We start from the raw sequence: 13,679 nt of genomic DNA on the forward strand, positions 1-13,679 counted from the left end.
AGTATAACTAATAAAATATGTGTCTACTGTACATACACAAAGGGACGTATTGATGGAATCTTGCCTGTAGTAAGTCAATCTGGTCACTAGAAACGTACTACAGCCTTTGGAATGAGGGAAAAACCCTTTGGTGAAGTTTGTGTTCTGCAGCAGAGCAACAGTGCAATGATTCATTCCTGAATTATTCTGTTTTTAATCAAATAATTGGAGTCCACGATTCAGTGAACTATCCATAAAGATGGTCTAAATCAGAGGTCTCCAAGCATTTTACAACAAAGAGCCAAAAATCAAACTTGACTGAGGTCCATGGGCGTACTCTAAAAGTTGCACTGTCAGTAAAATTTGGTCCCACTTTATATTAGGTGGCCTTAACTACAATGTACTTACATCATAAAAAATGTGTACAGTGTACCTGTTGTGTTAATACGTTATTGGAAAACACTTGCTGCTATTAATGTGGGATACGGGTAAGGTTAGGGACAGGTTTGGTTGTATGGGTAGGTTTAGGTGTGGGTTAAGGTGAAAGGGATTGGTCAACAGTTTAATTATAAATTAATTATAATGTAATTACATGCAGGTTTTTTATTATAAGTTATAATGTATAGTTTATAAGTTTAAACTTATAATTTAAGTTTAATTCTACAATGAATAATTTGAACAAAATAGTTTGAACAAAATGCAAATATGCAAAGTAAATTTGTATTTCACTAGACAGAACATTTAGTGATTAAACCAAAAAAGTCAAAATAACATATAAACAAATAAATAATCATATTGAATGAAATAAAGCATGATTAAATAAAAAACCAAATGCCATTTTTACATGGCTAACTATAATTTGTGATCTGATTGACTGCTACAATAAAATCATAGTTAGTTTCCGTAAAGGAAGAACTTTGTTCAAACATGACATACACATTTGTGGATATACCTAATAATGCAGAATTTAATATGTTTTAATATGTTTAATATGTTTCAGTCTGTTTTTTTCTTCTTCACTTAACCTGTGCATTTGTTTCCTTTCTCGCAAGCTATGCATTTATGATATATTAAATCTAAATCTAAATGTTAAATCTAATTGTTAAATCTAAATCTAAATGTAAAATCTAAATGTTAAATCTAAATCTAAATGTTGAATCTAAATGTTTCGGTTGAAACTAAATATTTAGCTAATATGCAAATTCAAGATGCCGGAAGTGCCAAAATAAAAGCTCGATGAGGTCAGTGTGTGTTTATAGCACCGTGTCAAATAAGTAACGAATAAAAACCATCTCATCCGAGGAAATTGACTCTTGGACATGGATTATCATGATAATGACTACCGTATTTCCGGACTATAAGGCGCACTTTTTTCATAGTTTGGCTGGTCCTGCGACTTATTTATCAAAATTAATTTGACATGAACCAAGAGAAAACATGACCATCTACAGCCGCGAGAGGGCGCTTTATGCTGCTCTCTATAGGATCTCATATGATGAACACGTTCAATTTTTATTTACTGTTTTATGGAGTTATGATTGTTATTGTTAAATACAACCATCTTACCCTGATCTTTTATGATATAAGTTTGGCAATAATAATAAAAAAGAGGTACAGGTGCACTACCACTTCACAGCATCACTAACTCCACAGTCCAGTACAGTTTCTCTCAGCGACTCGTCGAACAGCTGCTCAAAGATCTCACCTTTGGAGAAGACTGATGGTTTTATACTCTAAAAATGTAAGTATTACTACTCAAAAATGAAGATTACCCCATAATGAATTGCATCCTTTGCCCACCCCAACACTTACAGTACATGCAATAATAATGATAAATGCCAACCAATAATTATATAATTTTTTTTCCTTAAAATTACATTTTAGTAAAAGAAGCCAAATGTATTTTCTGTCGTGACATAGCTATACATGAATATACATTAATGCAGTTGATGTGAATGCATCAGTTTTCAGTCAAGCAATTAATACACGAATAGATAAAATATTTATATTTTATTTACTGACAACAAGAAACATGTCTAAATGATCAAAATAATGTATAAATGTTAGCATCACAATAAATGCATACATGTACAAGTCAACAACACATGAAACAAAGCTTCATTCAAACTTACTGTTCTAATAATCATATTTACAGATGGTGAACCCCACATCTTACTATCATCTCAACACAGCTGTGCCAATTCTGCTGCTGCGCTGTGCTTCACCGTCTCACTCTTCTCAACGGGGATGTCTTTGAGCAACAGGATGAGGAGGACCATGATGTCGGCTCTCTGAACCACACAACCTTGAAGCGAGAGCAGAAGAACATGTGCAGGACAATCTGACTGCTGCTGTGTCTGCTCCAAACAACCGTGTGCCTGCTCTCCACGAGCACCACTGCCTTTAAAACATTTACACAGTGTTTACAAGTACATGCATTAATTTATTATTTTTGTAGTGGGCTAAACCACTGAACTGGTTCAAAACCAGCAGTATGTCTGTGAGCACGGCTCTTTTCTCCAGGTGGATCAGAGGATTGTAGGCCCCTGTAATAAGAGCACGGTCAATGACTTCAGATAAAAGATCCATCACATTTTTTGATGATGCTTTTTGAAGCTTCTGAAAATCAGCCTTCATTGTATAAACAGAAACCAGCAGAACAAACTTTACCAAAATCAAATCCTCAGTGTCTTTTGGTCTTTCTCTAGATGCTCTCGCTGCTCTGGGGCCACCGATGAGGAAGAGACCACAGCAGCATCTGGTCCTGATGAGAGCTGGAGTGATGGAGCATCTCATCCATATCTCTGGACCATGTCCGGATGCTGCAGTGGACTTCTCCATCCTCAGTGCACACACCAGTCTGCAGACATTTTCATAACCTACACACACACACACACACACACACACACACACACACACACACACACACACACACACACACACACACACACACACAATACAAAAAGTCATTACTTTATTCTTTTGTTTCAGGTATTTCCTTGCGTCCCCTTTCCTTGCAGGTCCTGCTCCACCACAAAAGATCTGCAGCGAATGCACAGAAATCAACAATAAGAAAAGTGCTGTTATAACTCTTTGAAATTACACTAATTAAAATGTTTCATTTATTTTTGTAGTGTTCTTACACAAATCCTTTGATGGCAGCATTCCTTCATCAGTCTCTCTACAGCAGATAAACATAATCTGTTCCTGTAACATCCAGACAAGAGTCAGTCTCCTCTGTGATTTATCTGTGATATACTGCATCTGCATGTTGAGTTAGTAAATGATGTAACTCGCTTTTTATCCAACACAAATGTTCCTAAAATTATCAATATTGCAAATGGACAAATAAAATAGATGACAACAATGAGTGAACTCAGATGCCTGTTTCATGTCTGTTAAATGTGCTCACCTGCAATACTTATCAAAGACTATCCTGTCAGATGATAGACATTTAGTAATAGTCTTCAAGATGTATATATGGTTTATATAAATCCACTTTTGAGTCGTGTACTTAATGGAGCTCCCCTGTTAGTTATTCATTATAAAACGTGTTTTTAAAGCACAATCACAAATATGCTATATTATGTAAGTAACAAACAGGGTTTAGATTAAGCCAGGATCAGGCCATGGCTCAATTAGTCTTGCCTGTGAAACCGGAGGATAGCGTCTTTACACCTTTTGCTTATATGTTGCTGACTTTACACCTTAGATTTAATAGATTAACTCCAAAATCAATACCACTGTATGAAAATAACTTGTACTCTTAAATTTAAATAATTATTTCGTGAAAAAAATATAATCTCACCATTGTAACTCACAGCAAGCCGTCATATTCGTCTTCTTCCCAGTTTAACGGCGGTTGGCATCCAGTTTATTGGTGCAATACCGCCCTCTTCTGTTCCGGAGTGTGGATCAGATAATAAAACTAAACGTACACATCACTCACATTGTTCCCTAACATTAATATCTACATACACTAGCGTACTCTTCAAATACAGTTTCTCCAAACGTGTTTATTACTTTAGGTAGTCATTATCAAGATAATCCATGTCCAAGAGTCAATTTCCTCGGATGAGATGATTTTTATTTGTTCCTTATTTAACACGGTGCTATAAACACACACTGACCTCATCGAGCTTTTATTTTGGCACTTCCGGCATTTTGAATTTGCATATTAGCTAAATATTTAGTTTCAACCTAAACATTTAGATTCAACATTTAGATTTAGATTTAGATTTAACATTTAGATTTAACATTTATATTTAAATTTATATTTAACATTTAGATTTAGATTTAACATTTAGATTTTATATTTACATTTAGATTTAGATTTAACATTTAGATTTTATATTTAGATTTAGATTTAGATTTAACATTTAGATTTAGCATGTAGATTTAACATTTAACATTTAGGTGTAACATTTAATATTTATATTTAACTATTTAAAATATCTCTAAGTTGACAAATACTGTTGTAAATGTGCTAAACAATTCAGTTTTTTAAACATTGTTTGAAGCTAAATGTGACAAAATGTTGCTGTTATTTTCAGCATGAGCAGCTTTACAAACGGCACCCGATAGTAAGACGTGTAAATTTGTTAATGGTCACAACGTGACCGGTAGTATAACACAGTGTTTTAATTGAAAACACAGGTTTTGACTGTTAATCCTACACAACACTTTTGTTTTTGCCCCCATTTTTCATGTATGGCCCATCTCCAGAGCACTGAATGAATGCACACCTATTCTTTTACAGTCTATGGCAGTGATCCTCACTATTTTTTTCACAAGAGCCCTATTGGCAGAACAAAATCAAAAGGCGAGCCACTTTTACGACCACATACTAAGTCACCTTTGCAAATGTGCATTTCTACATATAAATTGGACATCCCAAAAAAAAGAAATAACACGGCCAATACATTTTTGTTTAAGACCAGATTTACTTTAATAGTGGGATGAGCGAAAGCTGGCATGCATATCCTTGACTTTCTTCATGTTGTATTTGTAGTTTGTTGTTGCAATCACAGTGAGAGACTCAAGATGAGCATGGGTCAGTCGGTTTCTCTGTACCCTCTTGATAGTGTTCATGGTCGAAAATGTTGACTCACAAGTGTATGTGCTCATGAAGAAAGACATCACTTTCTGTGCAAGTGGTTTCAAAGTGGGAAAGTCTGCTTCAGAAACCAAATTCCAGAAGTGGCCAACTCCTGCTCTGAGTTCAACTTGGAGAATGTTATTTGTTTGCAGCTCAATTATTTCACTCTCCAGAGCAGCACGATTACCATGGCAGAGCTGTGTGATGGTTGGCGTGAGGGAGGACACATCCACATGCCGCTGTCAGAGCGTTCACGTCCGTAACGGAGAACTGTCCCGTCCATTACATTGTTTTTTTTTTTTTATTATACATTTCTAAATAAATGCGACTTATAGTCCAGTGCGTGGCTAGGCCTATATGTTTTTTCTTCTTCATGGCACATTTTTTGACTGATGCGCCTTATAGGCTACTCCGGAGCGACTTATATTGATAGGCTACACCTGTATGAATTCTCATTTTACTTTTTGAACTCCATTATTGAGCCGAGTTTTGCTTGAAAATAGTCTACTGTTGATGACTGTGCAAGACTAATGGATTCAGGATTAGGCTTGAATGAGCATGCTTCAGACTCGTGGTGTGAGCAGAGTGGAATTGGAGCGGGAAATGCGACGCTCCGTCCACCGTCCTTTTGAAATTGCCGCTCTGCGCTCTGTCCAAGATCCGCCCGCTCGCGCTCCCAGCTCGCTCCCGCCTCACATGCTCTGAAGGCAAGTGGCAGTGTGATACTGTAAGCTACTATGCGAGCCACCAGTTATAGCGTGACGAGCCGCGGAATGAGTAACTGTGGTCTATGGTGCACACACATCTCCCTGAAACTGGCCTAGGACAGGGCCCAAGTGTAGTCCTGGTCTAGCCCATAGGGGTCTAACCGAACAAGCAGAAGTTCCTCCAAGGGTGTAACTTTGTACATTACAACTTTTTCACCTGACTAAGCCTCCTTCATGTAATGTCAAAATGAGGTTATGGATGTCTTGGAATGTGTTGTATAAATAGGTCTAACTGAAGACTTTATATAAATTCGTACTATGGTGTTTCTCACCGGTCACTTTTGTGACCGAGTATAAGACCTTATATTTTACAAACTTAAACAACATAAAATCAAAGAGAGCATAACGTTTGTGTGTTAGGGAGGTTTAAGGGGTAAAATGCATGTACTCAGCTTGCAAGAAAAAATTTGGGATGAAACGGGTTAAGATTAGACTACGATACTGGAGATGACAGAATTTACTTGACAAACGGGAAACCCAGCATTCTAGTCATGTTCTGGTTAGATTTGTCATCCAGGTATATGTTACAATTTGTTACTTACCCAACCTGCTTGTTGGTTTAAAATGGTAACATTATTATCCATGTTTTAAAGTTTCTTCGGGAGAATACGAACAATGTCAAACTAGGGCAGCCCAGCTCGGTAATTCTGCGACTGCCATCTAGTGGTAGCTGCTTGCCTTGCCTTTCAGTTGCATGTGGATCGTCAATGCTGAAAACTGCGGAAAGCAAGTCTCAAAATCCAAATGAACCGAACAGGATCGACTCAAACAAGGAATCAATAAATGCATGCGGTGTCGCCTGCTTCAGAAATCCACTGATTCCTTTTTGCACACGGAAATTGTCACAAGTTAGCACAAAATAGAACATTTATACTCACAAACATGAATTTATTTGTACAAATTGAAGCCCATGTATGTAAATCTTACACTGGTTGAAAAGCATTTGTTTCATTGTATAGTGACACGCATTTATGAATTGTGTTTACGTTAATGAATAGCACTGCATGATCGTTAGTTGTGTGTGTGTGGGTGGGTTGGTGGAATGCTGTAAACTGTGAAAAGGAAGTCTCAAAATCCAAATGAACCGAACACGATCGATTCGAACAAGATTTCGATTAATGCACTCATGTCTTCTGATCCACAAATGCACGGATTCATTTTTGAATGAGCGATTTTTGATTTATTAATGGATCACAGAAAATGTTTATCAGCAAACGTGTCTGTATTTGTACAAATTGCTGCACACTCATTCAATCCCAAATTCCACAGATTCAAATTAAATGGCATTTGTTTGTGGTTAGTAAAATACATTCACAAAATTAGTACATTGATAATTGTGTGTGCATTAATTAATCATAATTAGACTATAATCATGCCATATTCATCAGTGTGGCCCTAATATTCTGTTGTATAAAATACACATTCCATATAAATATAAAAACACAAAGTGTAACATTACGTCCTTTACTGAATAAGTAAAAAACAAAGCAGGTAAACCATAAGCTCCTTTCGAAACTGAAGTCACACAGTGACTCTACAACATGGAAAGCACAGAATCAAAGCATATTATACAACAAAAGGATAAATACACATGAAATAAATGCAGGACAAATCCATACACTTCAACTGAACAGACAAATGAATGGATGCAGTAGCCTCCTTGCAAGCTTGTATTACACACAGTATAGCACAAACATCATAATAGTCCAAATCAATTAAAAAAATTAATAAAAATAATTGAACACACAAAAAAAAATCTTCTGCCACCGCAGGACATATTTGACCAAAATTGAAAGCACACATACGATTACTAAAATAACTCAACACATATTGGTCCCTCAGCAGCCAATCACTATCGTCATCGGGGAAGATTGCCGGATTGTATGGCGTTATTTCCCTGTCAAATGTCGAGAGCGCATTATTGTAGTGTGAAAGTACATTAATATAGTGCGCGAGCGCGAAACTCTCTGCTTGCATGGAATATAATGTGCGGAGCGCGAATCTCTCTCCTCGAGCGCGGAATATAATGTGCGGAGTGCGAATCTCTCTGCTCGTGCTCTCAGATACACATTGCTCTTGTAAGAATTTTCTCTGGGCTCACTCAGAGAGTATGCCTGCACTTACAACGTGTTCAGTGCAATCGCAAATCTCTCCTCTTCGCTTAAAGTAAGCATGTATGTGCTTAGACTGTGTCCCGTGCGCAGGGTTGGGGAGTAACGGAATACATGTAACAGCGTTACGTAATCAGGATGCAAAAATCCGTTACAGTTACGTCAAAAAACATAGTAATCAGATTATAGTTACATTTTGAAAAAAGGGGGAATACTTTCAGGATTACAATGGTTTAATTTAAAACTAAATAAATCAGTATTTTGGCATAATAACACTATATTAAGCGCAGCTTGATTAATCCCAGCCGGCACCAGCAGGGACCATGGTTGAATCAACGTTTAATTACCTTTCGATTTTGCAAATTGGATCAACGTTGACATCTTGACGTTGATTCACCGTTAAAAACCGTGACGTTGATCCACGGCTAAAATCCCGACGTTGTATCAACGTTGAATTACCTTTCGATTTTACAAATTGGATCAACGTTGAAATCACGACGCTGTTTCACCGTCTTACCTGCATTACGGGTTAATTAGGGTCGTTCTGCAGACCTGGGATGAAAGCTGAATGAGGTGTTGATTTTGAAAAGTTAATCAACGTTGATAACACAACGTTGTTGCCCCGTCGTACCTTGCACCGTGTATAAAGAAACCTAGATCCTAGTTGACATTTAGATCAATACTGTACATGCTAGGCTAAAAATCAAATGACTGGCTTTACAATCAACTTCAATAAACTACCACATGCTCAAAATTGTAAAACAACAGTTTTATTTTAGAAACACACTGTATAAAACAGATGAAAATAATCCCAAACTTTATAATGCAGAGTATACTTGGAGGTATTGCTAAAACATGTAGTAGAACAATCCAAATACAATAATATTTAAAGGTTTTTGTAAAATAATTTGGCACATAAATTAAAAATTATTATAAAATAATAATTTGGGACTCTAAAATGTTAGAACCAGCAGCCTCGTGCATACAGTGTGGTTGTGCTTCGGGTGATCCTTGAAAGTGTCCCAGCACTAGGTCCATTCTGACGCTGTCCCCTCCACTCTCTCCTACTTGTTCACTTTCTGTACCGTCCTGTATAAACATTTACATTTAATCATTTAACAGACGATTTTATCCAAAGCGACTTACAAATGAAAACAATAGAAGCAGTCAAGTCAACAAGAGAACAACAACAGTATACAAGTGCCATGACAAGTCTCAGTTAGTCTAGTACAGAAAACATAGCCATTTTTTTATATGAGAGACAAGAAAAGAAGGAAAAGTGCTAGTATTAGTTGGTTAAGTTCTGGTGAAAAATATGAGTCTTTAGATGTTTCTTGAAAATGAGTAAAGACCAATTGAGATTGGGAGGTCATTCCACCAGCTGGGCACAGTCCAGGAAAAGGTCAGGGAGAGTAATTTTGAATTTCTTTGGGATGGCACCACAAGGCATCGTTCACTTGCAGAGCGCAAACTTCTGGAGGGCACATAATATTTAACCAGTAAGTTTAGGTGTGTTCACAATGTTTCACAATAACTTTGATATTGTGAAATATATTTAACTGAAATCTGAATACAAAATAAAATCACACAATATTTTCACTTTACACTTCAGCAACAGTGAGGTTGGAAACAAAGTGGACAATACTATTCATTAAACACTTAATGTATTCAGATGAAAATGTACAATATTAACAAATTATTCACAAGCAGTGTTTTCAGAGCCCCCAGTTACACTGTTTTAATCAGAACACTAGCAATACAGTGTAGTAAAATAAGTAAAATCAAATTCAGTACATTTTTATTAAACTAAGCACAATCAAAACCTACCACGAAAGATCAATGAATCTCTACCAGAAGTGACAGTGCAATGTAGCAGATGAACAATTTCTTACCAATGTTTCAAGAATAAGCTGGATCCTTGATGACTCTACAAGGAGAAAGAAGAAATGGTTTACTGAAAAGTTCTTAAAAAGCAGGATTTGATATTATACCATTTCTTTAAACCTGTTACAATTTGGTGTAGTGCTAAATGAAAGACTAAAGTGCTCGAGGAGGAATAAGGAACAAATGAGGAGTTTACTAGAAAACGAAGGAGGTACAGATTATATTAACAATACAATATAACAAATAACAGAATTAACATTAAGGTTAGGATACACATTCACAATACGATACAACTTTGACATTCAGTATACATTCACATTTAAGTCACATATAATCACAGACAAGGGAGAACTGAACAGACCGGGTATTTAAACACACAGATGGTAATGATGGAACTGGAGACAGGTGAGGATCAATCAATTAACTAAAACAAGAAAAGGAAGGTGACCAAATAAGGGGACAAAAGTTCATAAATGTGACAGTTCGCCCCCTCCCGGAACGGTGCGTCCTCGCACCGCAAGAGGAATACCAGCGGAGGGAGAGTGGGGGTTCTGGAGGCGGGTGAGGAGCAGGCAAGGAGCAGGTGAAGAGGGAGCATGGAGGTAGGGACCAGGGCGGAGTGGATGGAGGGAGGAGCCAGGGAGGAGCCCGGAGCAGGAGGAGCCAGATGGTCCTCCAGAGACCAGCCAGGACGGAGATCCACGGTGGAGTCGACGGCGGGAGGAGCCATGGTGGAGAATGGGCCGACGACACCAGGGGGCCGACAGGCGGAGACTGCACCGGTGGGTGAGGAGCCCAAGATGGAGCAGCACAGCCGCAGAACCAGGGTGACGTCGAGGATCCGGAGGGCCTAGGTGGAGCAGAAGGCTCAGGCGACCAAGGCGGAGGCGGGGTCCTGGAAGACCGCTGTGGAGCCGGAGCGACCGAGGATGGAGGTGGAACCAGAGGGAAGGAGGAGCCTGACAGAGCCGGAGGGATGGAGTGACGAGGTGAAGCCAGAGGAGTGGAGTCCCGAGGCGGCGGATGGTCGACGACTGATCAAGGTGGAGCCGGAGGGATGAGGGAGCCCGGTGGAGCAGGTGGGATGCCAGGCGGAGCCGCTGGGTCGAAGGACCGAGGAGGAGTCCAGGGCTCGGAGGCTGGAGGCGGAGACAGGGCCTTAACACGCCAAAGCGGAGCTGGAGACTGGCAGTCCAGCGGTGAACCATCGCGCCCAGATGGCGCGGACTGAGGGTGAGCTGCGGGACTGACTGGCACCAGCAGAGATGACGTCGAGGAACTGGCAGGTCCAGGAGGAGGAGAGAGAGGAAGATGGGAGGAAACACAGGAGGATCAGAGCTGGACGGAACCAGCGGAAGTGGAGCAGAGGGACTGGCAGGTCTAGGAGGAGGTGGGAGAGGGAGGCTGGGAGGGAACACAGGAGACACAGGAAATTCAGAGCTGGGCAGAACCAGCGGAGATACAGGAAATTCAGAGCTGGGCGGAACCAGCGGAGACACAGGAAATTCAGAGCTGGGCGGAACCAGTGGAGACACAGGAAATTCAGAGCTGGGCAGAACCAGCGGAGACACAGAAAATTTAGGGCTGGACAGAACCAGCGGAGAAACGGAAAGCTCAGGGCTGGTCGGAACCAGCAGAGAAACAGAAAATTCAGGGCTGGACGGAACCAGCGGAAATGGAGCAGAGGAACTGACTGTAGGAGGTAGGAGTGGGAGACTGAGAGGGTATACAAGGGGATCAGGGCTGGATGGAACCAGCGGAAAAACAGGGGATTCAGGAATTACCTCCATAGACCAGTCCATAAGATCCATAAGTTGCTCCATATCCTTTCCCCGAGACCGAATACAGCTCACCCTCAGTCACGGAAGTGTGGGCAGGGCGTTCCTCCACGCCCTCGATCTCCACTGAAACTCCCACGATGCACGGTGTTGCCGGCTCACACACCTGGTCACTCGCGCTCTCGATGTCCTGAATTGGCTCGGGCTCTGCGGTTGCGGTGGGCTCTGGCTCCGTGCGGCTTGATGGTGGCTGGCTGGTCTCTGGGTCGGGAGTGGGGCTGGAGATATCCTCTTCGGCGGTGCTGATGGTAAATGAAGATCCATTTTTCTCCAGCACCCACTCCACAAAAGCGGCGAAATCCTCTCGGGGACCGAGAAAGTCCCTGGTATGGTCCTCCAGCGAACGGTCCAGTTGCTCCAGGCATAGGAGACGGACTGCTGGGATGGCCATTCCGGGAGAGGGAGGAAAACAAAAATAAAAAAATAAAAAAGTAAGAAAAACGCCGCTAAAATAAACTATACTGTTTTGGTCCGTGATTCTGTTACAATTTGGTGTAGTGCTAAACGAAAGACTAAAGTGCTCGAGGAGGAATAAGGAACAAATGAGGAGTTTACTAGAAAACGAAGGAGGTACAGACTATATTAACAATACAATATAACAAATAACAGAATTAACATTAAGGTTAGGATACACATTCACATACACAGAAACGATATGATACGATACGATACGATACGATACAACTTTGACATTCAGTATACATTCACATTCAAGTCACATATAATCACGGACAAGGGAGAACTGAACAGACCGGGTATTTAAACACACAGATGGTAATGAGGGAACTGGAGACAGGTGGGGATCAATCAATTAACTAAAACAAGAAAAGGAAGGTGACCAAATAAGGAGACAAAAGTTCATAAATGTGACAAAACCATTGGTTCTCAAACTTTTTATACCAAGTATCACTTTAGAAAATATTTGTTATTAAATATTAAGTTCCACCATAATGACCAACATTAAATTTCAGCAGCGTAGTAGGCCTAACTATTCAGCTACCGCTCTACAGTAAAAAAATGAGGCAGTTTTATTCTAATAAGAATATTAATTGTTGTCAGACACTTTACCATGGTAAATACAGTTTGAACATTAACACTACACCGTGCTTACATACAGGTAAATGAAAAAAAAAAGTTTAAATTAAAATGTAATTTTAAATGTAATAAACTGTACTGTACATTAACTGTAACATACTTAAATGTGCAAAAAAAACCTTACTCAAAAATTAATTTAAAATGTATTAACATTAATTAGTTTAATTTATTGATTCACCTGCGTAACAACTAACGTTAGAGGGGGCCTGACACTTTGAGAACCATGGCTTTAAACAATCCTATTCATTTTCATTAATTCATTAAAATTGTACCGACATTTGCACTTATATGTTTCAGAAAACACTTTGAAATTATTATAAGAATAAAAAACATATATAACACACCTAATGCATGGGATTCATATCAGGAAAATGTGGAAAAATCTCTAAAAGACAGATATTAACACATAACTTACCAGCAACACATTAGGTGAGCATCTAACTTGATCATCTGTGATAAAGCAATACAAAAATACACACACGGGTATTTATTTATCTGCAGGTTACATTTAAGCTACCAAATTGTAAACTCTATGTTTGCAGGACCTCGCAGAACACATCTGACCCTTTCTTGTGTTCACCGTTTTTGTTCTCCATTGACATGTCACGACTCAAATTCGCCATAATAAAAAATATACCGAGCAGTCAGTTATAACTAGCAGCAGCTCACCGTCAGCCGCCTCACTCACAGAAAGACGACAATAACGGTCATATTTTTAAATGTAGAAAGGCGCGAACCGATTCATTGTCCAGTTTCCTGAATGACAGCCAGATTAACCAATCATGATCGAAGTAATAAAATAAAACTACCAATGGGAGTTGTTTCAGTGTGATAAAGCAGCGAAATGTATATAGTTTTATTGGTGTTAATGATGATAATATTTAACATATACCTTTAGATTTTAGAA

The 13,679-nt window shown here is 39.2% G+C and overlaps 1 long non-coding RNA gene across 1 annotated transcript; it reads right to left on the reverse strand.

The window, feature by feature from the left end:
• Window positions 1–8,908: 8,908 nt before the first annotated feature.
• LOC132111230 (uncharacterized) lies at window positions 8,909–13,280 on the reverse strand. The gene is made up of 3 exons (XR_009424767.1): window positions 13,188–13,280; window positions 9,848–9,882; window positions 8,909–9,429 (listed from the first exon to the last, which is right to left on the reverse strand). It is a non-coding gene; the product is annotated as an uncharacterized LOC132111230 (long non-coding RNA).
• Window positions 13,281–13,679: the final 399 nt, after the last annotated feature.

Source organism: Carassius carassius, chromosome 30 (genome assembly GCF_963082965.1).
Source record: "Carassius carassius chromosome 30, fCarCar2.1, whole genome shotgun sequence".
In the NCBI taxonomy this organism is placed as follows: Eukaryota; Metazoa; Chordata; class Actinopteri; order Cypriniformes; family Cyprinidae; genus Carassius; species Carassius carassius.